Source organism: Callithrix jacchus, chromosome 16 (genome assembly GCF_049354715.1).
Source record: "Callithrix jacchus isolate 240 chromosome 16, calJac240_pri, whole genome shotgun sequence".
Lineage (NCBI taxonomy): Eukaryota > Metazoa > Chordata > Mammalia > Primates > Cebidae > Callithrix > Callithrix jacchus.
This window is the reverse complement of record NC_133517.1, coordinates 15,039,342-15,053,046: the sequence shown is the minus strand read 5'-3', so window position 1 is coordinate 15,053,046 and position 13,705 is coordinate 15,039,342. Positions and strand designations below refer to the sequence as shown.

Below are 13,705 nucleotides of genomic sequence, written 5' to 3'. Positions count from 1 at the left end.
TATTGAGGAGAAGCCTTACGAATAACAAAACAGTTGAGTGACACATATTTTGTATGTTTTATGTGTTATATACTGTATTCTTAAAGTGAGCTGGAGAAAAAAGTGTTATTAAGAAAATCATAAAGAAGAGAAATACATATACTAGTCAATAAGTGGAAGGAGAGTATCATAAAGGTCTTCATCCTCTTCTTCATATTGCATAGGCTGAGGAGGAGGAGGAGGAAGGGTTACTCTCACTGTCTCAGATGTGGCAGAGACGAAAGAAAATTTGCACATAAGTGGACTTGCTTGGTTCAAACCCTTGTTAATCAAGGGTCACTTGTATATTCTGGCTCAGATTCGTTACCAAGATATTTCTTAAACTTATGAATGCATGATTTAAAACTAGCATATCAACAGCCAATCTCCTTTTCCTATGGATCTTTTGCCCTTTGCAAAAGAGTTGTCCCACTCATTGGAAAAGTGCTTTGATTGAACCATATAAAATTGCCAATATTTGACCTGCTTTGCCTACAAAATGCTAATTTCATATGGTTCAACCAAACTGTGTGAGAATGAGAGACAATAGGGTTTCGACTATAATTTTATGTGTAATTCCAGATGGAATTAGAGGTACCTTACAAAGTCCTAGGAGAAAATGCTCAAAGGAATAATCGATTATATTTGTTTACAAGGTACGCCACTTAAGAGTTAGTCCTAGATAGGCATGTTATATTCATCAAGGAACATTTTAAATTGCCAGGAAATCCCAATAGCCATTCATATTTCTTTGTCATAATAAAAAATGTTACGTGAATATTTGTAATAATAGGATATCTGCTGGAACAGAGTTTTTGTCAAGCATAGACATTCTCATGTTTATTTGTTAAATAGAGATTGACCTGCATTTTCTTATTCAAAACATAATTAATTGTCATTGTCTCTTTTTCTTCCCTCCTTCTCCTCCTCCTCCTCCTCCCCCTCCTCCTCCTCCTCCTCCTTCTTCTTCTTCCTTTTTCTTCTTCTTTTTCTTTCTTCTTCTTTCTTTTGGAGACAGAGTCTCACTGTGTCACCCAGGCTGGAGTGCAGTGGCACAATCTTGGCTCACTATAACCTCCACCCCCCGCCCCGACTCAACCAATATTTTCACCTCAGCCTCCCGAGTATCTGGGACCACAGGTGCATGCCAACACACCTGGCTAATTTCTGTCTATTTTTTCTAGTGACAGGGTTTTGCCGTGTTGCCCAGGCTGGTCTCAAACTCCTGGGCTCAAGTGATCTGCCCACCTCAGCCTCCCAAAAGGTCTGGGATTATAGGCATGAGCTGCCGTGCCCAGCCATAATTATTATTTTCAAGGAAGAATAGAAACAGAAAAATTCATCTCTTTTACTGATGATTAAATATGAAAATAGTAGCAAGATAAGGTGAAAAATTCACATCATGAGTTTAACCTCTAAATATTTATTACACTAAGTTACCCTTCCACTTAATTGTTGAATTCATGTGAGTCACCCCATAGTACAAATCTCTGTCTGAAACGCAACCATTTCCTTATCTCCAAAACAACTTGAAATGTCTTAGCACAGAGTAGGCACGTAAAAAAACGCAATCGTGCAAAGGAAGATCAGTAAAACATCACCAGTTGTCCTCAACAGGAATTGTATGGGGTTTTCTTGACAATTTAAAGCCTCTTTAAATATAGATGGGAATTGAATATCACAGGCAAGCATTAGGAGTGAAGATGGAAATGTTTCATTAAAAACCTAGGGTTACAAAAAAAGATTGAAAAAAATTTCAAGATGAGTTATGCCATATTTTTTTGGCCTACATAATTGAACAAGAGTTTTTCTAGTGGTGACGAAAGTAAAAGATGTAATACACACTAATCTCACCAAGAAAATAAGCAGCAAGGGAGAAAAGAGGTGCTAGACATGTAGGGTGTCAAACAGAGAGAGAACACTGAGGAGACAAGTTTCATGGATTCTAAATTAAACTATTGATGGAACAGGCTGCTGAACTTTTTTTCTAATTACCAAGTGTTAGTTTGAGTTGGTGAAGAAAGGAAAAGACTGTATTTCCTGGTTCTATTTTCTAGGATTTTCAAAGGCGACTTCTCTACTTTTATTTGGAACCATTTCCCAGTGTGGAAAACCTTTCCTTACAAAAAAAAAAAAGTCTGCGAATCTGTACAAATGACCATTGCTTGGAGAAAGCGTGTGGGGAGCCCCCCCATAACCTCACCAACCACAGAGGAGGAACACGGGGAGCAGCAGAAGGAAGAGGTAACTTCAACCCCACTTGGCAATCTACGTGTACACAGGAGATTAGACTTTGCCTTCTCATTTCATACTTAGCCAAACAGCTTGTCATTTGTATCCAGCACCAGCCTGTAATGTAGTAGATGAGAAGAAGTGGAGATGAAGTTCTTGTTCCTGGATGGGAGACAGCTGAGAACAACGACCTGTTACATTTCAGCACGGTCAGAGTTGTGCCTAATTAACGAAGCCCACCAGCAGCAATCATTTCACATTTTATTAACAGCTTGCTGGCAAAGACATTTGAAAGTGAAATTTTATTCTCATGGACATGAGGCCAGAAGAAAAGAACAGTGAGTAGAAAATAAAATAGAAAGACTCACGATGCTACAGAGAAAACAAAAATACCATTCTAAAGAAAGAGTCTGAATCAAACGACAGTATTTTAAAGTCTGAAGCATCCCTGTTTGACAATTGTATGTTTACAATAAGCCCAAACATAATTGCTCTGATGGGCTGTCAGGGAAAAGATTAATTTGGCAAAGATTAGTATTGACTTGCTGTTTATTAAGGCTTTTAAACAGCTGTATCTGGCAGCATTCCTGTGAGTGGCTGTCATATCTGAAAATCAGCCTCACACCCTGGTGCTCGCCAGCTGTTCTGAAACAATCTTCTACCACTCTGAATGTCTTTCTCCAGGCCAAACAGCAAAAGCAAACTCTTGCCAAATGAGCTTTTTTTTCTCCTCCTGTCACTTATTTTTGGTGGGGGTAGGGAGCTTCTAAATGCTGAAATGTCAGCTCAGGGCTGATGGCTTAGCTGATAAGAGGTGCCGGAAGCCAGTAGGTGGTTTTGGGTGCTAGATGAATACATTCCCCACGCGGAGAGAGCGTAGCGGTAGCACTGTTAGTCACCTCACACAGACAAAAAAACCACAGCTTGCAACTGTTGTAGGCAAAATGTTTTAAAGACGGTTTAGAAAGTGATGATCAAAGGTTTAAAGCCATCAGAATTCCAAAATTAATGTTTTGTTTCTTCAGGCCTGGCACAAGCCGTATCCGACATATAGCTGGGAAGAGACCCCACAGTGGGATGCTAAGGGCAAGTTTCAGTAGTGGCCTTTCATCCTTAGCATTGGAACTGGGATTTCTCCCAAGAACTCTGAAAGAGGACAAGCCATTTACTTGGTAAACCATGCACCTTGCTTTTTGATTCAGTGGAAACCTGTAGAATAAAACAGATTTGGATGTTTTGAAGTCTGTTAAGGCAGATTGAGTTTTGTACTGGAATAAGACCTGGAAGTTTCAAATCCAAATATAGTCAGAAAAGCAGTGGAAAGAATAACATTCCAGTGGAATTAAACATCGGACTACAAAGGGCCCAGTGTTGTGGTGAAAGTCACATTAGCCTTTCCAATATGACTGCTTTTCGGAAGATTAATCTCTGCATTTCTGCATTGCATCAGGCTGGACTAAGTTGTTAGAGCAGATGCAAAAGGACGTTGTCATCTGTTAACCCTTTCTCCGCTGACACTTTCCATTACACTCTTAGGTATGGGCTTGGGGGAAGGAGAGAGGTGGCTTAGAATGCAAGCTGTCCACAAGGACATTCCAAGCAGGTGTTTACCAACGTTTAACTTTTAAATAACTTCATTTTGAAGTCTCTGCTGTTGATGCACTCTGATGCTTGACATTTGAATCAGGATCAAATCAAGCCAGATTCCAAGGAACAGACAAATGAGCCATCCACTCATCCTTGAATGTGTCACTTTCCACCGTCAGCATCCAAAAGCTGTCTCTCCAGTCCTTTCCACATATCACAATGGGGGGCGGTGGTGGGATGAGAAAGAGCACTAATTCAACACTTAAAATTAGAGAAACAAAGTGACTATAAACATTAAGAAGACAAGAAAGGTGTGTGTTTGCCTCAGCCCCACTGAGCCTGACTCTGAAGCACAGGCTATGGACAAAGAAGCATCAGTACAGAATTTACTTAAAAATTCATCTCTGATCATAAGCCATTGAGTATTCTAAGTTCTAAAATAGCTCCGGGCTTATGGGCACTGCGGTCATTTTCTAGGCCAAGAACTCTCTCTTCAGGGGCCTGCTCACACTGAGAAATTAGGCCAAGTGCCGGACTGTGCAGAAATACACCCTCTTACTTGGTCCAAAGGTACCTCAGACCTTACAGCAAAGCAAGAAGTCTATCACTGGATTTAAAGTACATTGTTGCTAATCAGAAGGTTAAGATACAGCTTTAACCTTTTATCCCCGAAAAACTTAATGCTGCTTTAAATAGAATCAATGAAAGGCCAGGGTAGAGGCAGGGAAAAAATCACTTACATGTATTCCCATCATGCTTTGTGGGGCAGCATGTGGCAAAGTTTCTTCATAGCTCCTTTATAATTTTGGTTGCCTCCCATTGGCCTGTAATTCTTTGATTATTCAGATGAGATAACTAAGTGTGGGAGATGAAGGGGTATACCAGTTCCAAGACTGAATCTGATGAAGCCAATAATTTAAGTGATTAGTCCTTGACAAACTGTTGGGACCCTGTTATGATTACCAAAAAAAAAAACCAGTGAAACTAACCCCATTGCGTGTGGTCCATGGGTAAAGTCCCTCCAGAAACCTAACATCTTGGTATAATGCACAGGCGTGTAGAAATTATCCTGTATAAAAGTAGCCTGTACTTTTATCCTACTAGATTTGCCTTTGCAAGGACTATTGTTTCTCCAGCCTGAGGAAAATCCTTAGAACTCATCTCTCTATAAACTGGAACCCATTCTGGGGTATTTCATATTCTACATTGTTTTTGTTTTTTTATCAAGCTAGACCCACAGAAACCTAAATCTGGTCTTAGCAAGTGTTTCATGGAAGAACAAAAGAAAGAACAATGTGTCTAAATCAAACTGCAATTTCCGGAATACTATTACAAAATACACATACCTACAAAGCCATTCTAGCTGTTGAGCTGGGTCATTTTTAACACCTGGTTTCATGATGTGGTTTCAGGAGACCAACATGACAGAGTGACAGTCCTCTATAGCACTAAGTCTCTGAGAATTTAGGTCTCCCTCTCTCTTTCTCTCCTCCATTCTTTCCTTCCAGGAGGATCTGCTACTTTATACAACCTATTGGTTTACCAAAATGATTCTGGACTTGCATTTTCAGAACGTTCACCTTCAAATTCTGGACAGCTGGAGGAGCCAGATTGCCTGCAGCCAGAGCAAGGTGGCCTGCAGCTTCACTTTGCTGATCACTTTGTTAATTCCCAGAGAGACAGAAAGAGACCCAATTTTTTTCTCCTACCCTTCTCCTTTCTAACGTAGAGCGATCAGAAGTCTCTAAGGACTTTTCTATATGACTTTCCATTTCACACCACAGATGGTTTACATAAAAACTATTAGTTTCATTTATTCAAACAGCTCATTTCACTAAAATTAGCCTATTTTTAGCATATTGCCTTAAGGTTTGTTTTCACATTTTTGAAGATGCAAAGGAGTCTTGCTGACGTCTCAGATTTTAATCCTCATTGTTTCTGCCACCCAAAGATGAGTCTTTTTAGAGGGAATTTACTTTTTTAAAAAATGGCATTAGAAACGCTTTACAAATGTGATTTGTGTATATTTTCATACAACCTTTGAGTGTTTGCATTTTTTCATGAGGTTAGTTTTTATCACTTCGATTTCAGCATAAGTCCTGTATATCCTCTGTCAAACATAATGATATCTCAGCTCTTTATCTTGGTTTTATCTTTATGTCATCACTTTGCAGAATGTTTTCATTTGGACAACATATCCTACTGAAAAAAAATCTCTTCACAGACTCCATGTTTAAAGAAAGAAACTACGAATAAACAAGTCAAAACCTTACCCACTTTTGGATGTTGTACACAGTCAATGGAAACTGCTAACTAGATCTTACCTGTGTTAACATAAGAAGAAAAAAATATACTAAGTTTTTAAAACTAAAATGACAGGTGGAAATATAATATTCTAGTGACCTACAATAAGAACTATACAGTGGTATGAAAACTTGACTGATTTCTGAAAACATAGGAGATAAAACTATCCAACTTTGCTTTGAATTACAATCTTCCCTCCCTCTTTCTTATCTCTATGAGAATATTTCTTACTGCTTTCCCCAGAGATATCACATGTGCTTGTGCCTGTGACCTCAATGATGAGAGAAAGGAAAAGATTCACACCCTAATTATTTTCTCTTCAGTTATTCAGTGGCCCTCAAGATCTCCCATTCCTTTACAGATTTTAAAGGCACTGGATATTGATGTTATACATTGTAAAATCAACCTAGAGTATGTCAGCATCCAAGCCTGACTTTTCTAATGACTAAATTTCCACTTGGCTCTTCAATTGTTTCTTTAACTTATCCAGATAGAGATATAACCATTTATCCCCAATGGAATGGACACAGACTCACTGTCACAGGCTGCCCACAGTGTACCCAACATGCATGAATCGGAAAGAGGCATAGAAGAGCCATAAACTATGCTGTATTTCTCAAACTTTAGTGCATTAAAAGTAGATTTCCAGGCTCCATTCCCAGACGATCTGATGTAGTCTATAGGTATGACCTAGCATCTCCATTTTTAGAGCTACCCCTGAAGATTTTGAGGTAGGTGTCCATAGAATAATTAATAAATGGATGCCAAATGGATCTTGCCATCAACTTTAAGTCTCAGAGACTCTTTGTTGCCAATGCCCAGGTTTAATACCAACTTGAAGGTTTAGCTTCTGATCATGAAAACATATCCAGCTACAAAAAGCTCTAGGTTATCTGACCAAAGCTGTTCAACAGTTTGTTTGACCTACAAAACAAGATCTCTAGAGACAGATAGGTCAGAATCATCTCAGGCCTCGACATTGCTATCTTTCTCATCACCCTAAATGTGTAGACATTCATTGTCATCATTGTTGCCTCATATAGTATTCTAGGACAGAAGAAGGAGGAAGAGCAAAGAGGAAAAATGAAAAGAAGCAGTACCTGTCAAGATCCACAGACTCTCCCAGATAATCACAACAGACTTCTACATATGTCTCATTGACCACAAATGTCTCATATGGTCATCTTTAGCTGCACATAGCCCTTTGACTAAAACTAAGGATCTATTGACAAAAACTGGGAGAATAGATATTTGCAATAATATTAGCAGTGTCTACCACACCAAATTCCAGTCATTCAACTAAGGTCTTTTCTACCATACCACCACTGACTTTGCTCTTGAAAATTATCTGCAATGATCACTAATTGCCAGTTTCATATAAGTTGTATTCTGTATCATCTTCCTGGATTTCTCTGCTGCTTTTGACTATACTGAAACCCTCCCCAAAATCTCTCACTGAAGTCTCACCTCTTCTAAATGTTAAACCATAGTTCTGCTGACCACAGACAGGCAACTCTTATTCTGTGCCTCATAAGCAATTGACATTAAAAGAGTTGCCTAAACCAAATGTATAACCTTCCAGCAAAGGCTTGTTTCTCTGCTCAAAGTCCCTTTCTTGAAGAATGGCATGCTGACCTACTTAGCCTTCCAAGTTAGGATCCTTCATATCCTCCACTCTTCCCTCCTTTCATCCCACACACAGATAGGACACTTGTGTTTAATGATGCTAAATCCTCATTAGTCATGAAATTTTCTGAATTACTTTTCATCTCTTCCTCCCAAACAACATTAGTTTCATTTCTCTACATTCTCCCCTAAAACAGTGACCTAAGTTGTTGGAGTTTACAGACAGATGTTAGTCTTTTCTTAATAACCCAGATTACATATAATAAGGTTTCATTTTTAAAACTCTTGTGGCTCCTCCATTGCTTATGGATTAAAGTTCAAACAACTGAGCCTGGTGTATACAACCATGCAGAATCTGGCATCAATTTACCTCACTTGCTACTGCTTCTCAATTTTCCTTCCAAGATTCTGAAATTTGGCAACCCAGTTCCTTGCCAGTTCCAAACACATTAGACTATTAGGCTCCACACCTTGCGATTATTTCCGCTGCTTCTTTTGAAGACTTCTCGTCTTCTCACTAAATTTAACATTCCGTTTTCAATATTTCCACAGTACTCCATTTCACACTTGGAGGAAAATTTTTTAAAGTATTATAAGTATTCTGCACAGCAGAAACACATTATGTGTTTATTTCCATGGCTAGATTAAGAGATATTTAGATCCTATTCAACTTTGTGATCCTTCCACACCTATAAGTTCAGTGGCAGATAAAAGTCTGTAATAAATAAATGTTGAATAAATAAATAGTGCCTTTTATCTCTCTAGACAAAATCGCAAAAACAGAAGATTGTCCCCTAGACCAAGAGATACAGAAAATCATCATCCTATGGATTGCTTTCCCAAAAGTAATGAAGATACCAAGTTTCTTTTATGATCACAACTGCTTTCTAAAAGGAATGGTCTTATTAAAAGTTTTTACACTTTAGATTCGGGGGTACATGTGCAGATTTGTTACATGATTAAATTGTGTGTCACCAGGGTTTGGTGATTTCTTCACCTAGGTAGTGAGCCTAGTACCCAATAGGTAGTTTTCTGACCCACAACCTCCTCCTCCCACCCTCTTGACTCAAGTAGGCCCCAGTGTCAATTGTTCTCATCTTTGTGCCCATGTGTACTCAGTGTTTAGCTGTCACTTGTAAGTGAGAAGATTCGGTATTTGGGTTTCTTTCTTAAAATTATTTCAATTGTTTAGGGGAACAAATGATTTTTTGTTACATGAATGAATTGTATAGTGGTGAAGATTGAAATTTTAGTGCACCTGTCACCAGAGTAGTGTACATTATAACCAACATATGCTGTTTATTCCTCACCTCCTTTCCAGCCTTCCCCCTTCTCAGGTCTCCAGTGTTCATGATACCACTCTATATGCCTTTGTTTACCCATAGCTTACCTCCCACTTATAAGTGAGAACATACAGTATTTGAGTTTTCACTCCTGACTTACTTCACTTGAAATAAAGGCCTCCAGTACCATCCAAACTGCTGCAAAATATATTACTTCTTTCTTTTTCAGGGCTGAATAGTATTCCATGGTGTATATAGTCCTCGTTTTCTTTACTCACTCATTGGTTGATGGGCACTTAGGTTGGTTCCACATCTTTGGTATTGTAAGTTGAGCTGCAATAAACATACACATACAGGTGTCTTTTTAATATAATGACTCTTTTCCTTGGATAGATATCCAGTAGCAGACAGAATTGTAGATTTGCTTTCAGTTCTTTGAGAAATCTCCATACTATTTTCCATAGAGGTTGTACTAATATACATTCTCACCAGCAGCATGTAAATGTTTGCTTTTTTACCACGTCCATGCTAACATCTATTGTTTTTTGACTTTTTAGTAATGGCCACTCTGGCTGGGATAAGGTGACATCTCATTGTGATTTTAATTTGCGTTTCTCTGATGATTAGTAATGTTGAGCATTTTTTTATGTTTTTGGGCCATTTGCATATCTTTTTTTGAGAAATGTCTATTCACGTCATTTACCCACTTTTTAATGGTATTATTTGTTTTTATTTCTTGCTGACGTGTTTGAGTTACTTGTAGATTCTGGATGTTAATCTTTTGTCAGATGCATAATTTGCAGATATTTTCTTCATTCTGTGGATTGTCTGTTTACTCTGAAGATTATTTCTCTTGCTGTGCAGAAATTTTTTAGTTCAATGAGGTCCCATTTATTTCTTTTTGTTTGTGTTGCATTTGCTTTTGGGGTCCTAGTCATAAATCTTTTGCCTAGGCAATGTCCAGAAGAGTTTTCCTAGAGTTTCTTCTAGAACTGTTATGGTTTCAGGTCTTAGATTTAAGTCTTTAATTCACCTTGAGTTAATTTTTGTGTATGGTGAGATCAGTTTTATTCTCTAAATGTGGTTGTCCAGTTTTCCCAGCACCATTGATTGAAAAGGATGTCCTTTCCCATGTTAGTTTTTGTCTGCTTTGTTGAAGATCAGTTGATTCTAAGTATTTGGATTTATTTCTGGGTCCTCTATTCTGTTCCATTGGTCTGTGTATCCACTTTTATACCAGTACCATGCTGTTTTGGCTACTATAGCCTTGTAGTATAATTTGAAGTTGGGTAATGTGAGGCCTTCAGGTTTTTTCTTTTTGCTTAGGATTGCTTTGACTATTTGGGCTGTTTTTTTGGTTCCATATGAATTTTAGAATTTTTTTTTGTAATTCTGTGAAAACTGATGTTGATATTTTGATAAGAATTAGATTGAATTGTTAGATTGCTTTGGGCGGTATGGCCATTTTCAAGATATTGATTCTTCCGATCCATGAGCATGGGATGTGTTTCCATTTGTTTGTGTCATCCATATGCATGTAATTTTTGTGGCTATCACAGGAAAAAGCTAAATTCCACATCTGGGTCAACATCATTGGAAAGAGTGACAACTTGCATCAAGTGAGAAGAAATTTAAAACCTACCAAAATTCAGCCGATGTACAAGACTGAAATATGAAAAGCACCATTCCCTCACTCACTGCTCAAAAACCCACAGGAAACATGGAAAGCACTTTGGATTTCCACAGGACATGGGAAGGGGGCTGGGAGCAGATCAGTACTAGGACTTGAGGAGTAAGATTTCAGATGATACACACAGTATGCTATCAACATTATTGCACTTACTAATAAAGACCTCACCAGAATCTTTGGCCAATCTAAATACAAACATCTAAATACAGTTTTGATCACCAGAGCTCCCTTCTTTTTCTGTTTACTCCAATAATATTCCAATTTTTTCTTGTTATATATTGTGACTGGGCTGAAGAATAAAATGACAGGAAATTTTCCTAGTACTTTTCTGTCCCAAGAAACGTTGTAGGGTGACTCCAGCAGTCCTTGCTGTGTCTTTCACAGTCTCCCACGTGGGACAAAGGCTTATCTTCACAATAACGTAAGAGAAGGGTGCCAAAGAGAAACACATGCCAAAACGTACGGTGACCTCTGACAACCACTTGGAACTTTTTACAGCATGATTTCTTGGGCATATAATTCTTTTTTCTGTAAACTGACTTATTCTGAAGCCAGACATTCGGGGGAAAATAATTTGAATCAGTTGTATCAAAACATGTGAATGAAAATGAAAGATAAATCTTCGTTACCAATTAAGGTACCCTCTAGACACACTCCATCTCCACATCTTTCCCAAAACCCAAGGTTGGTACCAGAGAATGGGACAGGTGTAGAATTAAGTGAAATACATAAATAAGGTGAGAATGTCTCTTTTGCATATCGTATAGTAATGTTAAGAACTTAAGGTGTTACAGGGTTTTTTAAGCCCTATCAAAAGGTCTTTCTTGAAAATGCCTCATCAAACTGAATTGATCCAAGAGGTCACACTGGAAGGGCACGTACCCACACATTCTAAGTGCCTGGGACGACAGTGAGGAAAGAAAGAAAGAAAAAGTCTTGAATGTGCCACTGAAGACAGAAAATTCTTAAATTGAAATGGGAGAAATGGTGGTAACTGAAATATTTTAGATCTTCACAGCCCTGAATAATTCAGATAAGAAATCTCAGTGACACTTTTCTATACCTATGTTGAGCTCAACCTGAGACTACTCTACACTCTTCTAAAGATGCCAGGCAAGGAATTCAAGAGGAGAACAGCAACAGTTAACAGAGTTTGTTTTTTTTGTTTTTTTTTTTTTTGCCTTTTCCAATGCTTTTAATTCTTAAATGAGTCATTTATTTAACTGATAATTCTATCAGATACAGCTGTACAGGAAAATGTAACTGGGAAACCAAAGTGATACCAATTGTTTTTAGAGAAGAGTGGTGTTTTCTGTTCATTTCTGAACCTCAGCCAGGAGAGTCACTGGCTGGTATGTTCAGAGGGCCTCTCTGGCCCTTGGATTTTGCTTTTGGTACATTTGTTAGTTTTTAAACTGGGAGCTTTCTAATTCTGAATTTTAGCTGTGTATTTTAATAAAAAGTGAAAGCTCAAAGAGCCTTGGTTGTTTTCACACATTTAAGAGACCCCAGCTTCTCTCTCTCTCTCTCTCTCTCTCTCTCTCTCTCTCTCCCCCCCTCACTCTTATCCCAGTAGGTTAAAAAGTCACTTAGAAAAATAAATCTCTCTTTCCTCTTTCAATCATGTGATGGAGAAACTATTAAAAGGCATGATTTTAAGGCTGTTTTTGAAAATTAGTGGCTCTTAAAGACCACTCAAATTATACCAAAGTAAATTCTAACCAAAAGCCTTCTTTGTTTACTCCATTAACAGGGGAATACCATTATTAACAAAAACAGCAGTTGATGCTTACTGCTAAGATGAGCCTTTTATAACTATCGTTGCTTTTATAACTGTCAAACTTTCATATCCATCATTTGATAACTTTTATATCAATCATTGCTTTTATAACTATCAAATCAGGGAGGTTTGATAAAACTTTGGGTTATTTGGGGTTGGGGGATTTTTTGAGCTGTTGATGACTTTGAGTGTTATGATCTATCATGCATGAGCAGCCTCATACAGAATGCATTGGATGCTAATGCATTTCTGACAATTCAGGTACTCTCCAACCTCACACCTAATGCTGCCAACCTCACATCTAATGCTGCTATCAAAAGGTGCCAACAGCTCCATACCGGAAGAGCAATATGGGTTCTTCTCACTGGGAGATGTATTCACACTGCTATTTCCTGGGGAAAGACCAAGTATCTCACTTGCAGAAGATGACTTGCAGAATCTAACCTGCTAATTCACTTACCAGAAAGCATAACTTGGTAATAAAAATCAGCACAGGTTCCAGTTCTCCAAGTCTAAAAAAGGATGCAGAAAAAGAATCTCAATCTAATAAAAACACTGCCTTACTCTTGTTTCTTTCAGGCTAGATTTTAGTGATCATATATCTTTGAGAGAAAAAAAAAAACCTTAGTGGAAAATACAATCGATTCTGCTTTCTCCCGGATGGTGCTGTGTAAGACATTGGGCAGAACCCTGGCAGAGCCAACACCTGCTTGGTGGAGAAGAGACTGTTCTGGGTCCCAGAAGCCACATGGACTTGAGATACTATAGCTTTCTAAGACCACTGAAAGGCATTAGAGAAAGCCTGAGAGGCAGATTCAGCATCAAGAAGCCTGAACTCAAAAGCCAGATCACGTATTATCTGAACCAAGAAATTCATGTGAATAAAAAGGAGGTACTACCAACAATTACACTGAAACAACAGAGGACCATTTTGAACAAACCACAATGTATGAGTGCCTTACTTCTAAGCCACACAGACCATGGGCAACTGGCTTAACCTCGTAAGGCCTCTATATTCTCATCAATAAAATCATATTGGAAGAAGTCCAACACCTCACCTATTTGGGGTTGCAACAGCAACCAAATGGGGTAATGAAAATGTCAGGTCGGGAACTATACAAATTTAAGGCACTGCATACATGGATTAATTTGGAAATATGTCACTCAACAGCAGGATCTAGTCAA

The 13,705-nt window shown here is 38.3% G+C and overlaps 1 long non-coding RNA gene across 3 annotated transcripts in view; it reads right to left on the bottom strand.

Annotated features, from left to right (window-relative positions):
* Window positions 1-1,025: 1,025 nt before the first annotated feature.
* The window catches only part of LOC118148438 (uncharacterized), an 84,845-nt gene continuing 72,165 nt past the window's right edge, over window positions 1,026-13,705 (bottom strand). For 2 of the 3 annotated variants that reach the window (XR_008477030.2, XR_013527847.1), the window contains one exon: window positions 1,026-9,383. This is a non-coding gene — a long non-coding RNA (uncharacterized LOC118148438). The remainder of the gene's footprint in view (window positions 9,384-13,705) is intronic. The other variant, XR_008477031.2, reaches the window with a different exon arrangement.